At 36.8% G+C, this 16,978-nt stretch overlaps 1 long non-coding RNA gene across 2 annotated transcripts in view; it reads left to right on the top strand.

The window, feature by feature from the left end:
- Positions 1-16,978, top strand: part of LOC134654266 (uncharacterized) — a 290,346-nt gene that overhangs the window by 160,864 nt on the left and 112,504 nt on the right. The window lies entirely within an intron of this gene.

The raw sequence follows: 16,978 nt of genomic DNA, 5'->3' as shown, positions 1-16,978 counted from the left end.
ACTGACGTGCCGTTGGAAAGTTTTCAAAATTGCGACATTTTCTTATGGAAAAATATTGTAAACTTCTTATAGTTTTGCATGGGAATCGAAATATTCCATTTCCATCATAAAAGTTTCCTTTTCCAACTTTTTGGAAACTTTCCGCAACTCGCGCATCTGTTATTTTAAGATGTTGTTATAAAATAAAATATGTGATATAATCGTTGTGTTAATTTCCCGAGTTCATTGCCCTTTCCTTTGATCAATTCTAATTAAAGTGCGCTCATCATTAACCTTTCTAATAATGTTGATGTTCGTTAACAACCGCGACGGATTGGCAAGCCGGGTGACGTCGGTTACATACATACAGGGCATGACATATCATTCGTCATAATTACAGCTGTCAAAATGTTGTTTACTAATAGCAGTATAATACATATCATGCAACATGAGATAATAATATACTACGTACCTGCAATAATATAGTTACTCATCGAAGGCCCCAAAAATATGTGACACGCTCTTATGACTCTACAAATAAGATCGTGTCAGATATTTTTGCGGCCTTCGTTGTGTAACATAATATTGCCGGTGACTGTACATCAATTGCAATGAGTAAGTTACAAGATACTGTTCGTATTCAGACTACACCAACATCACTGCTGCAGTATTGCGGCGCGACGTTGCTGCTGACTGCAATGCTGGCGTGAATGTCAAAAATCCGGGCTTCAATATCGAATTGAGAAATCTAATTCGCGAGACCGTGATAAAGTGATAAAGTCAGCTGTTTACCTACTTATAAACTTATCTCTGGTAGCATCTATCCGTCTTTTATGTAAAATCTGTCTCAGCCTGAACATTGCAAAAGCAAGCTATATTTCCACTTCAGAACATTCAATTTCCCGCTGAAAATAATGACCGACAGGACGCGCAGAGATTTATTTAAATAGTGCCATTCGCATTTAAACTGCGGACAGTTTGCAGGAAAAACCGAGGAAAATGGCCTTTTTGTTGAACAGCATTCATATTCAACTGTTTTTTAAACACACGCTTTTGTACAGGAAAATCCACTGTTGGAATTATTTTGTTTATTGTGTGTTGTTTTAGTCTAAAATATTGTGTGCTAATGAGTAAAAATTATAGGCAAGATGACAATCATTCACACATTCATTTTATCGACAAACACCAATCGAAAAGTAAAAATGTATCGGGATGACAGACACAAACGAAAAGTCACATATGTCTTTAAAGGTGAACCAGGATCTATTGAGGGTGCGCCATGTTGCGGAATTTCACTGGAACTAATTTTTTCATACTACACTGAATTGTCACCCTATACATGAGAATAACAGCGCCCTCTTGACAATTATCATATATTACTGGTCTGGCTATACATTATTTAGGTTTCAATTTCGACTGGCGTTTCTGTAAATGATTGTCAAATAGCGCAAGGAAAAACTAGTTTTAAACTACACTATTTCTTGAAAACTCATTCAATTGTTTACCAAGTTCTCATGCAATAAATTTCAAATTTAGAACCCAAGTTTAATATTCCAATGTCACTTCACTTACTGTTGTTATGCACGGTGGGGCAGTATATGAGTCGTAAACTTTGTACGGCTGTTATCGTTGATGTGCTCCCAAAGCGAAATTAGATTAATCCACCCTGGTACAGTCAGATGCGGCTGAGTTAACTAACGCGTCCCGTGATTACAGCCGAGTTTCGGTCCATAACCGCGGTAAATGAAATTAAGCGATCACGTTAAGTCTCGGAAATACTAATCAGATTGATCATACTTGAAATGGGTTGATGCCAGCACGCTTCCTCCTAGACAAGACAAGACAAGACATATTATTTATTTGTAAACATAGGCAACAGTGTTGGATAGGTACAAAAAGTATTTGAGAACGTTGTTTCCCCGACAGGCATACAAATTTGAAATTAGGTATACATAGGGTTTGCACGACGGATCTGAAATGTATGGGAAGATCCGCGGATCCGGATCCAGATCCGGATAATTTCATACATTTCGGATCCGGATTGTAAACCCTAGGTATACACATACCAATTAAATTACATTATTACATGCAAATATACTTAACTAAAGAAATTAATCAATTATACAATAACTTAATCATAATTGCGCGTATTACAAATTCATAATTATTTATTAAATCCTATCCTATCTCCGCTCATCTAAACCTCAGTGCAAGGACAACCTTACTGCTGTCTTCCTACCATAACTAGATTGAAAGACTGGCATGCTCTACGAGGTAGGTATAAACAAGCATTCAAGTTGAACTTGGCTCTTGGCAGCGTTCGTTTCGTAAATATCAAAGTTTACAGCGGTCTGCGGTGTAGTGGGGGGGGGGGGGGAGGGGGATTATTTACGAGCTTTCGTTTCATTTTCAGGCGCGAACAACAGTTTTTGTTTACTCAGGCCAGTACACTTGCACTAAGCTTAGCTCCCTTAGCAATACAGTTGTAGAAGTGTAAATGCAGATCGTAGATTTCCACGACACGACGTCGCATCGTATAATTGTATTTTGACCCTAACCTAACGCTACAACATAATAGTTAGTACCTTACGTCACAGATCATATAATACTAGTACTTACGTACAGAATAAACGAATAAGCGTTAAGGATGACTCACGCTAGACCGGGCCGAGGCGTCCAACGTGTCATCTTTTATGATGGCTGATCGGTGATCACGTGGTGCTTTCCATAGAAAACAAAGCGCCGGAAGCTCCGTCGCGGCCCCGACCCGGTCTGGCGTGTCATATTTAGTCGGAGGCCTTTTCCTACTAGCATTCCAGTACCGACGCCAGCTACTGTTCCCCACTAAACACAGCTCCGCGGACTGCCACATTTGTCAGCGGTTATTAAATTTGCCTGTCATTAAACACGCCACAATCGCACCACAGTTGGACCAGTTTTCGTCCTTATTGCTACGAGATACGGTCTACAAACTGTCACTTGTTGTTTTGATTTAAACCGAAATCATTCTTGGGAATTTAATTCTGTATACAAAGAGTATTGTGTATCTTTTAATATAAATTTTATTGCTTCATAAAAGAGATATAAGGCGTTTTGCCAAATTACAAGTGCTAATGCGAGTACCAAGTTGTGTTGTTGTTTAACTTCCTAAAATACATAAGTAATATACCTACAATATAAATTCCATTCATAAAGTGGGTGGATAAAAAAATCTGCTATAAAGGGGTAAATAATAAAATGTAAGATTAGCTCCATACTCAGGTCAGTGTTAGTCAAAACACAACACATAGGTTCCTACGTTCTGCTTAAATAAAAAAGGAGGTCACATTCCCAATTATCCTGTACAAATAAAGAAACGTTGAGCAAACATCTACCCATTTCAGGAAATACCTACATTATTGACTTTGTATGAATAAATGTTAAATTACGCATATCTTAATCGCCGTTCGAATATCGAATACTCATTCAATTGTGTATCTTAGGGCTCATTTAGACGACGCGCGAACTCGTATACGATTTTAGTTACATTGCGGACCATTGAGGTGACAGCAATTCAGCCGACCGATCAAATGACGCAATGTAATGAAACTCGCATGCGAGTTCTCGCATCGTCTATTTGAGCCCTTATTATCGCGACATATATTTTACCAATGATGGTATGTAGGTGAATCTTCATTATTGTAGGTACCGTAAAATGGGGTGAGTAGGCGCAAAACTGACATTCAAACCTCGATAACATTTTATTTTTACATATGCAAACTGAATGGTGTAAGTATATAATAAGTGTTCCGGACGTTTGTATTTTAGTTTTTATCTTATTTTGGGTAGTTCCATTTCATAACTTTGACGATAAAGAGGAAAACCCACCTCACCCCGTAGTGCCTCGTATTTGGGGTGAGAGGGCTTTTCATATAGAAAGGTGATTTTGGAAGAATGCTGGATCGATTTTTTTTATTATGCGTATTACTATAGCTCCATTTTAAATTGGAATACATTATTTTTGTAGCAGTAGCCTTAAAATCCCTTCTCACCCCCCTCTCACACCTTCTCTCCCCATTCATAACCCACCTCTCCCTGCGAAACCTACTCACCCCATTTTACGGTAAGTATATTTGTTGCATTTGTCTATTTTTATTAAGCTAGCTTACCAGAGAAGGTAAGAGACACGCTACTTTTGATTCCGATTGTACCTACAACTCCTACAAGTACAGGCAAATACCTACAGTTATACATGGTATGGTGAATACCAAAACTGTAAATCATTATCACTAATAATTTCAACTCTCGACTCTTCTTTAACTTTCTGTCCTTAGGGACTTTCTGCCCCCTGCAATTATTTTACATTTTTTTCAAATATAATTGAATAAATCAATGCAAACAAATCATAATAGCGTTCAGTTCAAGAGAGCATGGAGAACATTTCTGTAGAAATATAATTTGGGTTTGATCGTTCAAGCATAAGCAAAGTAAACACTCCAAATTACGCCCCTAACTTGATTACTTATATTATATCACAATGTAGATGAGAAACTCAGCCTTATTGTACATGGCTTAAGGATCAGTTTTATGCAGCTCGTGGCACCCTAATGCACTCGTAACTCGTAAGTAATAGATAGTTTAATGGATACGCGGTATCAAATATTTGGTAAGCAAGCAAATAGTACTTGTGGGTACCTACAAGTTGTCTATATTAAATCAGCCACCGGCTAAATGTCGACTGGAAGAAATCACTCATCAGTGATAAGACAGCTTGTTCTTGAATTTTTTGTTTTGTACAATGTTGTCTCTAGTCTGTATCCACTCTACCGTCTTCGCCATACAATCAATGTTTCGCTCTCATATTAAAATGACATGAAATTAGCCACCATTCAAATAAAGTACTTACTATTAGTATTCGGTGCTAGAAATTGTAATACTAAAAATAGTTTACTCGCTCTATTTTGTTTGTAAGGTCAATGTGGCTAATTCAGTCATAGGGACTATTCCGTCCACGAGCGTACCCTGCGTACCTATATTTCTTTAATTTTCAATCGCAGGAAAAAACCCTTCTGCTTTTGATTCATCATCAATATTAAGAGGGCCTGGCCCTCTGTCGCTGCAGCATTTTCCATTCCAGCCTATTCTGGGCTTTCGTTTTTACTTCCTGATACGAGTGGCTACAGCACCATTCTTTTATCTGTGTCATGTATGATATTCTAGGTCTTCCTCTTCCTCTTTTTTCCTCAATTCTGCCCTCCAATATGATTCTGTTTAACCCTTCGTGTCGGAGTATGTGACCTATACATTTGGCTCTACGTTTTTCAATGCTTTTGATTGTTGAAACTAAAATCACCAATCGCTGCTTTGTCGTCGAAATTATCAATTTTGTTCGTGGACCGAGAAAAACGCTAGTGGACGGAATAGGACTAGACGGAATTAGTCACATTGCCCTTATTACAATTTCTATCAATGAAAACTGATACCAGACATAGAATGTATGTTACGTGAATGTTCATGCCAAGTTTCCTGTAATTTAAGGATATCGTTTTAAAATTGAAAGCGAAACTACGACTGTAGGTATGGCGGCGGCGAGGTTCATGTAACTCATAAATAAGTATCGAAATTACATGAATTCCATATCATGAACATGACTGTTAAAACGACTTAACCGAGGCATAAAATAGCTAGGTACCCAATTTGCTAAAAGTCAGTAAAAACTCTCTTTGTACCAAAAATGCCTGCATCAAATGTAACAACGCAGTAACGAATGCACGCAAAAGTGCACAAAGGGATGCATACTGGAGGTAATTAGTGAAATTACAGGCCACAAGATGGCCGCCGCGGGAAATGGGATTGTGTATCATTATTCTTTAGAAAAATGGATGTTGTATATAATAAAGGGAACAAAAGGAGGAAGGTTTGATATTTACATGAACCGTCTTCTTAATTGTGGACCTGTTTTTAAAAACACTCGAGGGCAATGCAAATTGGTTGTTTATATGGATACTTCTGTGCAACATAACTCGAATGTATTGCTCTTGAATATTTTTACTACTTCATTTCATTTCTCTGTAAATCAGTGTCTGTCTCTCTGCTTGCTCTCTTCACGCTTAGTACGAGGCCCGAGAGAGGAGGCATGGCATATGGTAGTTTTTCTCAATCATCAATATAATCAATAATCATTCCGCAGACGAATTCGCGGGGAGAGGCTAAGTATCTTTATAGTATAGAATACACAAACACTGATAGCTCTGGTTTCAAACTATATGTACGAAATATAATTGTACCCTGTGAACATACTTATATTAAGTACCTACTCTTTGTTTGAAGAAAACATCTTTAGGAAAATCTAAGTACGTATAAAACTTCGAAGGTGTGACTATAAGGTACAAATTCGAACCACTTTCCCAGTGTCTCATTCAGTTGAAATTGGGAGTACTTATTATAGGTAAGTATGTAATTTCGACAACAATGTAATGATATGCCAACATGGAGCTGATCTGATGATGCAGTCGGAAGGTAGCTAAGGAATTCCTCGATGGAAGAACATAAACACATCGAATCTAGGCTCAGAAAGATCTCGATATGCAAATGAGGAGAAGTAGTTATAGGCAGCAATACTTGCTTGTTCTACTGACAAGTTTGTTTGGCACTTGGCAGACATATTGTACACAAACCTAAGAGGACACGAACACATTTTCCATTAAAACATCCCTTTATTTTTCTGACAACGTAATATTTCTGAGACAAGAATGTCCCAATTACCCCCTGCCCCTCCTCCGACACCCCCCTTCGGCGCTTCAATATTCCTTTGAACCGTTTTCACTAAAAATTCACCCAAAAACTCTTTGTCGTCATACCAGTTACTTAAACCTCCCCAAAAAGAAATACAAAGCATTTTTAATGTTATACAAATGACAGTAAGATTCAATTCTCACCAAAGCTTTGACGAACTTACATTACTCCTGTCAACATTTATGCAAATTCAATCTTATGTCTTGGTGAGAAAATCTGTTTTTCATTGGCAGGGGTCGAAGTAAATTGCTACGAAGCACTGTAATGTTAATATTTCATTCGGGTTCATTTATAGAATCTGAAGGTTGATAATTCGTAGGCGGCCGTAGTTAAATTGGGTTCTGATTTTTCCATAAATTGTGTTCTTGCACGGAAAGGCAACGTTTTTGTAGCCAGTTTTTACTTTTACGAAAATCTCTTACAATATGATATCTTTTACTTCGTATGAAGTTCTCTAATACCACAGATATAAATACCCATGCTTTAATACTTTCTTATGTGGTTTTTACATATAGTCCTAGAATTAAACTAGTAAAAACAAACGGTATGGCTCAAAAATTATAGGTAAGTACCTACACATAATCTAATATAAAAGTTGTCTCTCATGTGGACAATCGTTAACAGCTTAAGAATATTAAGTTAAGACCACTTTCTGAAACCATTAACTTTTTATAGTTCCTTTACTCCTGCTACCTTTATTTAATGTTCCGCAATAAACTGTCAGAATACTGAAACATGCCAAAATTGTGGTTAAAAACGGGACATGAGCACTCAATTTATTTCCCATAACAAAACCGAACCCAGTTTTCTTTTTACAACATTACGCGCCGTGCGTGCACCCGTAAATTCGGCGTAATCGGCTAACCGAACCAGAAGGCGTAATTTATAACGCGAATCACATTTTCCGAAACAACTCTTCTTTGAACTAACTAAAATCAAACTTTATTTCTTACAAATAAGTCTTATTTTTCTGTAGCTGCACAAAAGCCATGGATTATAAAAATTGGTTAAGCAAAATGCCCATAACTGAACCGTCAAGCGGGCTTAAATCGTTCAATACATTGGCCAATTCTACATGACACCTACACGCGTTGTGATTCGTGTACAAGCAAAGACCTAGTTAAACTAGTCGACTTATAAGCTTGCCAGTGCGCCATGAGCTGTTTTAGAAGGGGTTGGGGGTTGTGTTAGGGGTCAGGTGGGGGTGGTTGGTTGGTATTTGTTCTGTTATCGAATGCAGTGTGCAGGCGCAGATTGTGGCGCATTAACCCGGAGATAAGAAGCTGAGCAGGGTGTTGTTCGTGTTGTATAAGAGCAGTTGCCTCGGCGAGCTAAAACTCTGGTCACGGTAACTTTGCACAAATGTGTCAGTAAGAATGCATACAAAGGTATCCCCTTTAAGCTCTATAGTTGACGTAAGTAGTCCTTGGCAGGAAAACTTAGCGTGTGCGACTCTAGCTCGAATCTCAAGAGGTCTTATGGCTCCTCTACACGATGGGCCAACGCCGGCCACTCCTAGGGACGCATTTATGCGTTAGAGGGAGCAAATGATATTGCTATCTCATTCTACCGCATGGCTGCGTCCCTTGGAGTGGCCGGCGTTGGCCCATCGTGTAGAGGAGCCATTAAAGAGGGTATCAACCTAGAGAAGTTCTTGTTGACCAAGCGTTAGCGAAGGTCTCCGTTTCAGCTTGGAAAAACAAGCTTTCGTATTTGGATGTTCACCTCTACAGAACAGAGGTTACTGGTTACAGAGGTAAAACGACAGAAAAATTCGTACTAGAGAGGTTACTCAATTCAATAATACAAAACAGAGGTTGAATAATACGAACGCTTAAACCTCACCTCTGGAGTTACAAGCGTCTATAGGCTACGGTGACTGCTTACCATCAGTTGGGCCATGCTGTATTTTCGGACCGACACGACAATCGAACCTTCAAGAAAAGAGCGTTTTTCCATCTTAATCTCTCTGGTGTTGCACGGTCGACGGTAAATTGCTCACCATCAAGCGATTTGTCTGCTCGTTTGCCTCCTATATCTTAAAAAATACCTACCTGTCAGTGGCGGCGCGTCCATAAAAGCCGATTCCCACCGGCTTGGACGTTTGAGCAGTTATAAAGGAAATATGTAAGCCAAATTAGCCCCGGCTTGCGTATAGATATGTTTGACGCGCCGGTACTGATACATTTATACATATACTGGTATTTCTCAGCTATGTGCTTGCTAAGCTAAAAGAACAGCGACACTTGCCACTTAAGAAAAATGGCTTATCATCATGTAACTGCGGACGTTCGTGACACTCGTTTTCATGTAACACGGTTGCATGGCGCATTATGATGGTGCTAAAATGGTTATAGGTACCTAGTCGTTTTGTTTATTTAGCGAGAAGATTACTTTGCTATATGTACATGTTTGTTGACAAAAATGGAGGATTATTTATGTCTTTTCTTCTAAGTCGTTACCTCATTTTAACTAATTGCACGTTAAAAAGACGGTTAAATATACCTAATGTTTTCCGTGCGGAAAGCGTCAAGCGTCGACTTTCGACACATTGCGCTAAACGAAGTTGGCGCTTTCCGGCTCCTTCCAACAGAAACATTGTATTACACACCTCGGCCAGTAAAATACGAACACCTCAGATGACATGTTTGTGTTAGCGCAGCGGGCCGAAAGCTGACGTTTTTCGGCCGGAGGGCAGAAAAAGTAATATCTGCCGGAAACAATTGACGAAATTATCAAATTATGGAATTGGGTTCGATAGGTATACATAATTCCATCCTAACAACGTATGGCCTCCACATTTCTGTAGGTACAAGTAAAAAATAACAATATTAATTAATTCCAACATTCTTAAGAGGAAAGTACCTACCTAACACCATCTTGAGAATGATAGCGGAGAAACCAGACTGTCCCATAATACTCCACTGTGAGGAGTGTGAGGGACTACATTCCCCTACAAGTGTGATACAGTGGTAGCAAAAATTGAGAGTTTGGCTACCACTGTATTACTTACATCTGTTAGCTCACCCTGTGGGCCTCGCTCTGGGGATTCGTATACTGCTTAAAAATGTAAAGACGATGTTCTTCTTGACAGGTTTATAATTAATATTCGTTGTACAAAGCTGGTTTCTCATCTTGCGGTAATTCTCTACCAGTTGACAGGCAAAAGCTAAGAGTCACAGATAACATATATCGCTCAAAGTATAGATTTGGCGGGCTTTCAATAACTGTCATTAGAACTAATATTACAAGCACCTTATGTTGGTTCACTGTATGGCCATATTGTTTTATTAAACCGTTACGTTGATAAGCTTGGAATAATACTATATAATATAAAAGTATCACAGAATATAAAAATGCTTATATTCGGCCAATCCTGGGTACAACGCGTCTCTGCGTTTTAAAGAGTTAAACATAAATAATCCACATTACACATAATGCACCACAGAACAATAGACAAAAGAATCAATATTACTCAACTTATGAACTGCATCATTACAGGCATTCCTCCAATGCCTGCAACGACTCACTCTTATAAACTACATCAATACATGCCTTCACATGTTATTGACTCACTGTTTCTTACACACTACATCAATGCATGCATTTACATGTCATTGACTCACTGTTACATCAATAACGCTTTCACATGTTATTGACTCACTGTTACATCAATAACGCTTTCACGTGTTATTGACTCACTGTTACATCAATAACGCATTCACATGTTATTGACTCACTGATATTCTCTTAATACATAAATACATGGATTCACATGTCATTGACTCACTGATACTCTCTTAATTCATCAATACATGGATTCACATGTCATTGACTCACTGTTAATCACTTAATACATCATTACATGGACTCACTGTTACTCATTTTTTTTTATACATGGATTTACATCATTGACTCACTGATACTCACTTAATACATCAATACATGGATTCAGATGCCATTGGCTCACTGTTAATCACTTAATACATCATTACATGGACTCACTGTTACTCATTTAATACATGGATTTACATCATTGATTCACTGTTACTCACTTAATACATCAATACATGGATTCACATGTCATTGACTCACTGTTAATCAATTATTACATCCTTACATTGACTCACTGTTACTCACTTAATACATCAATACATGGACTTACATGTCAGTGATTCACTGGTACTCATTAACTATACTTATCAATACATGGACCACCATGTCATGTCAGTTACTCACTGTTACTCATTTAATACATAATATAAATACATGGCGTCACATATATCATTGACTCACTGTTAATCACTTAATACATCATTACATTGACTCACTGTTACTCACTTAATACATCAATACATGGATTTACATGTCATTGACTCAATACATGGATTTACATGTCAGTGATTCACTGTTACTCATTTACTATATCAATATATGGACTCATGTCAGTTACTCATTTCATACTAAAATACATGGATTCTCATATATCATTGGCTCACTATTACTTGTTACATCAATACATGGACTGACATGTCATTGACTCACTGTTGCTCACTTAATACAAAAATACATGGATTTACATATTATTGACTCACTGTTATTCCATTGCAGCTCTTCATCTGCAATGCCTCACTGTTAATGTATGTACCATATATAGCTCACTCAACTTTAATAATTGCATGTCTTTTATACTGAATCACTCTTTATTGTTTGACATATTGCTATATTATTCTTTATAAATTCGCTCTTATAACTCCTGTGTTACAAATTTTTATACCATACCTTTTCCTCTTTAAGCTCACAAAATTTATTATTCTTTATAAATTCACTCTTATATTTATTTACTCCTGTGCTACAAATTATTATACAATACCTTTTCTCTTTAAGATCACAAAATTCTCTGACTCACTTTTAGAAAATGATTATGGACCCATCATATATAAAATAAATAAATATTAGGGAACATCTTACACAGGTCAGGTAATTATCTCTTTAATAATATTAGTTTCCCTCTATAACAAGTTGTATTGGATATATCTTTCACAATTTCAATATATTCATATTACTCATACTGTTACTCTTGTAGTGATCTCATCACAATTTCAACAGAAAGATAAAACAACATCTTTATCATCTTAAACAGTAACATGCAAAATTTAAGTTTTTCTTTCTCTTGACTCTCTTGTATTTCAAATTATTTTCACTAATATTAACTTGCTTAGCATTTCAATTTTACAACAGCTATGAATACCACTTTATAATTAATTATGAATAATAAACTTCAAATTGATCACAACTTTTCACATGTATCAATTGTATCATCATTATTATTTTTCCATTTAATAACATCTTAAACATATATCACTTGCTTTGATAGTAAACATGTTTACCCTTTGCTTTCACTCTGAATCACTATGTAGGCATACTAGTATACTTCTCTCACACTTAAGTTCTCTTGTACATTGTAACAGCTTGTTAAGTAATAGGAGTATCTTCCTCTCTAAATTCTACATTAGCTAGTACCGAACATAAGATTATGTCATTGCGCATCTCTAGGTATGAAATCATGTTTGATGACTATGCTGCATATGGCAATACAACCAGTTACTACTTTAAATGTCAAGCAAAGTTTATATATTCTCAAATCATCCTAAAGTTAGTACTTTAAATCATCTTCAACGGTCAGTATTTTAATAATTTGTAGCGTATACTTTACTTCCATAAGACCCTAACTGGCTCCATGTATAAATTTCAAGCATCAGTTTCTCTCATTGTGCTCAGATGCTCCGGCTATCAAAATCAACCTATGCCTAGTATTGTACTCTGGTGATATAAATTGACTCAAAATGGTTAGGTATCTATTTTTCCTACCTGTTACCTGAAACAACTTTATCACTGGATATCTCACACTTATTACCCTAATGCCATTTTATCATAATAATAATTTTCTAAGAGCTGTCCTATCCCAGTTTCAACATGTTTGTCAAAAGTTCTCCATAATATTCATAATCATAATAATCATTTATTCGTCGCAATCATTTATTCTTTGTCACAATCATTTATTCATTTTTCATTCCGGTCATGTGAAAATAACTGATGGCTCGCATTGGTACTTGGTACCATCTATGTGAATGAGATGAATGTTACAACAATCCCTCCACTTATGTGTTATGTGTGCGCCTAAACCATAGACCTACTTACTCACTTGTCTTTATGGTGTACCAGTAGTTATGGTATTTCTTCTATCACACCTTGTACATACACTACAACCATGGAATCTTTCCATACTTCACTTTTACTGTTAAAACGGACAATATAAAAACAAATCAAGTACCTACACATATAGCATGATATTTACAGCCAGTAATTCAGTGTGAAATTCATAGGTAACAATTATGAACCAGATTTTCCTTGAAAATTATTCCCATTAACAATCAATATGCTCACGAAAAGCCAAACACATATTATTAATCACTTGAGTATAACAGCTATTGGTGTTAATTCACGTCACAAAACAAATCTCGCAATGTTATCTTAGTGTAAAGTTTGTTCAAATAGGTTAGTTTTCCTTATTCGGATATCACTTTCTCCAACTCTCAGATTGTTAGTAGCTAATCAATCACTCTTCTGACTGCCAAAACAGATGAAAATAACTGGAATTCTCTGACCATTGGCTCCCAATTTATAGATTTAGCGTCTTTTCCAACTGGCGGGCGTCGGTTTTAAAGCAAGCTGGAGCAGCTTATCCCTGCTTCTGAATTGTTAGCTCACCCTGTGGGCCTCGCTCTGGGGATTCGTATACTGCTTAAAAATGTAAAGACGATGTTCTTCTTGACAGGTTTATAATTAATATTCGTTGTACAAAGCTGGTTTCTCATCTTGCGGTAATTCTCTACCAGTTGACAGGCAAAAGCTAAGAGTCACAGATAACATATATCGCTCAAAGTATAGATTTGGCGGGCTTTCAATAACTGTCATTAGAACTAATATTACAAGCACCTTATGTTGGTTCACTGTATGGCCATATTGTTTTATTAAACCGTTACGTTGATAAGCTTGGAATAATACTATATAATATAAAAGTATCACAGAATATAAAAATGCTTATACATCTATGTGTCAATTCTAATGTGTATATGTTGTGTTTATGTGTAATTCTTGTATGTTTATTGTTGTATATAGCTATGTGTGTAAATCACATAAAATAAATAATTTTGAATTTGAATTAAACGACTTCTTCTCTATAAAAAATGTAGTCCTCATTTGCCTCTCTCTCTGGAAATAGACACTATGAAAAATATTTGACCATAATTCGATGTATGTACGAGTATGTAATTTCATAGAATTAGAGTAGGTATGACTATTGAGGGTTAGTTTTACCAAAGTTTTACTTTGTTTAATTTTTTAAATTTATTAGGAGTTACGAGCTCAGAAATACGAGGAAAATGGGGACTACCCTTGTATGAAAAAGCGGTTGTACAATTTCCTCTTAAGCCAAAAATAGGTCAACACAAAATCCTTGTCCTTTATACAGAACAAAAGGAAACAAAAGGAATATCAGCATTAATATTATGATATTGGTCCCTCGCCCTGCGGCAGGATATTGAGATGTCATCGGACGGATAAATGTATCCGATCCACTTCAGGTTTTGCGAGTTTTAACGAATTGTGGTTATTTGGGGAAATCATTTGAGTTGAATTTATTCTCATCATTCATCATTTTTGTGGGTTTTGGTTTTGATGATGATGAATGAAGAGTAAAAAATTATAATAAAATAAAATTTATTCAGTAACAAAGTAACATTTCAATATCCATGCTGGTGCGTGCCCTTTTTTAAGTACTTAGGTACTTACTTATTCAAGATTCCTGTATTAAGAGACAACCAACAAAGAGTGGGTCAGTGTACCTATATAAAGATCACTACACTATTATTTAAGTATTATGGGAATTTTTATGTTATTTCTTCACGAGTTTCACGACCTTTTGACCTTAATAGGAGAAAAAAAGGTATTATTAACCATAGAGACTATAGACTTCTGTAATATTGTGCTGTTAAGTATTTATTTATTTTAATGTTATTTAACCTGTCGTTTCCCACGATATGACGTCACCCATAAGCGTTCTGGCTCAAATATGAGCCGCTGTTTGCCCAAGTATTGGCTGCTGTACCTATATATAAATAATTATTTCTATGTATTTTTATTGACTTATTTATATGTATAAGGGCCATTGAGAAATACACACTTACGGAATATTTTTGTTTTTTCTGTTATTTGCGTAGTTAGGTAGATAATTAATTGTACGTGCCGTGTAAATTTAGAATGAAGACTCCACATAAGAGACACATAAGAAATATCCGAAGCGGGGAAGCAAGACGTTGCAAAATTACCTTACATAAATAATAATTATCTTACATAAATAACAATTATCTTACGTAATTATAAGAGACGTCAGAAGAGTAAACGCGTTTAATTAACCAGGTTAAAGGGGTTCGGCAAAGGGGTTGCGGGTAATTGCTGAAATTAAACTCTTTTGACAAAAGAAGTAATTACATGTGGTAAGATAATTAACGGGGTTGCTTCCTCAGGAGGTTGTATGGTTATGGTTAGCCTGCAGGTGTTTTGGCTGAGGCATAAAGGTAGCAGGTAATGAGATATATGCAAGGAACAACAAAGAAAACATCTTTTCATCAAAACAGCTCCTAAATGTGCTCTTTGATCTTTAAAAACCGACTAGATAATTGCATTATACAAGGAAATCATGGATTGCGCCACGCTACGACTCTCTTTATTTTTCAAAACATTGACGTATAATATCTAAGGACGGGCTAATGGGGCACTAAAATGGTACTAGTTCAGCGGTGTTACTCACGAATTCCAGCCAATCGTGCAGTCTAACGTAACTAGTTGAGACCAATAGCGCGCGTAATGCGAACTCATCGACCAATCGCGTTGTAGCGATTTCACACCGCTGTACTGGCCCCTGTCATGCCTCATTATTATTGCCCGTAAAGCCAGTCCCTAGATATCTATGTCAATGTTTCAAAAACTGACGACTGCCTACCTAAGTCCTACCTCATATGGATAAGTTCGCCTTTGTACTTCTCACTACTGTATGTTATTTTTAATATGTCTTTTTGTACAATAAAGAGTTTACTACTACTACTACTAAGTTGCATTATATTCACTCGAGTGGAAAAGTAATCTGATGTAAATTTTGAGTTGTTCCCTATAATGTTGGGTGGTAAAATTGAGTTTCAAGTGATAATTTTGAATGATAAATATATAACTAACGTTAATTTGAATTTCGGTTCATCGATTTAGTAGCGTAATGAGTTGCTTTTATAACTTTCTCAAATTGTGTCCACACGTTATGGTTCCTCTATTAGCAATACCGGAAGTGTAGATCTCGTCTTTATAGTGTCACCCGTGTGAAGTTCGCAGGAACCGTTTAAAGAGACGCAAAAACGGTTTCCTTGTGAAAAAAGCGGCGCCTGCGCCGATCCACGTTCCTATTGCTTACCGAGTACTAAACGTGTACCGAACCAATTTACTAAACGTGTGGTCAGTAATCGACAGGTGTATGGCAAATGACAAAATGACAAAAGATAATTGATACTAGCCTCTAGGTGACCCATTATGGAATTATTATGGTTTTATGGAGAGGGCTTTATTTAGCTTTAAAAGGGATTTTATCTCGCTCCCCGCCTTACTCGGCTCCAGTGGACAGGCAGCCTTACACTGGTTATTGAGGCAATAGCTCTTTAGAGATATATTAATTGTGGGCGATATTGCAAAAAGACGGCGGCAGCAGATGGCGCCTGCTACCGTTACGTGCATCCTGCCCGGGATCGCCGATGTGACCTATTTGAAGGCCATTCATACAACACAAAACGGGTGTCTACACCTTGAGGTTCTATAGACAGAAACTACGGTACTTAAGGTTCACAGGAACCTTGCCGCCATCATACAATCAAATGCTCTCATTTTAAAACGACATTATGAAATAACAAATAACTCATTTATTGCATAATAAGTGTTATAAAATGCATATAAAACTAAAATTAAGTACAACTAATACTAAAGCTAAAAAATTAAAAACACCTATCAAAGTTTTGGGCCTTTGGTAAGGTGCCCATCACGCAGGCCGCAGGCAGCGTTCCCGCGCTGGATTGCTATGGCCAATCTTTGCGCGAGAAAGCTGCCTACGCGAGGGTCACCTGTG

The sequence above is a fragment of the Cydia amplana genome, chromosome 14 (assembly GCF_948474715.1).
Source record: "Cydia amplana chromosome 14, ilCydAmpl1.1, whole genome shotgun sequence".
Classification (NCBI taxonomy): Eukaryota; Metazoa; Arthropoda; class Insecta; order Lepidoptera; family Tortricidae; genus Cydia; species Cydia amplana.
The sequence above is the reverse complement of the archived record's forward strand: the minus strand, read 5'-3'. Positions and strand labels throughout refer to the sequence as shown.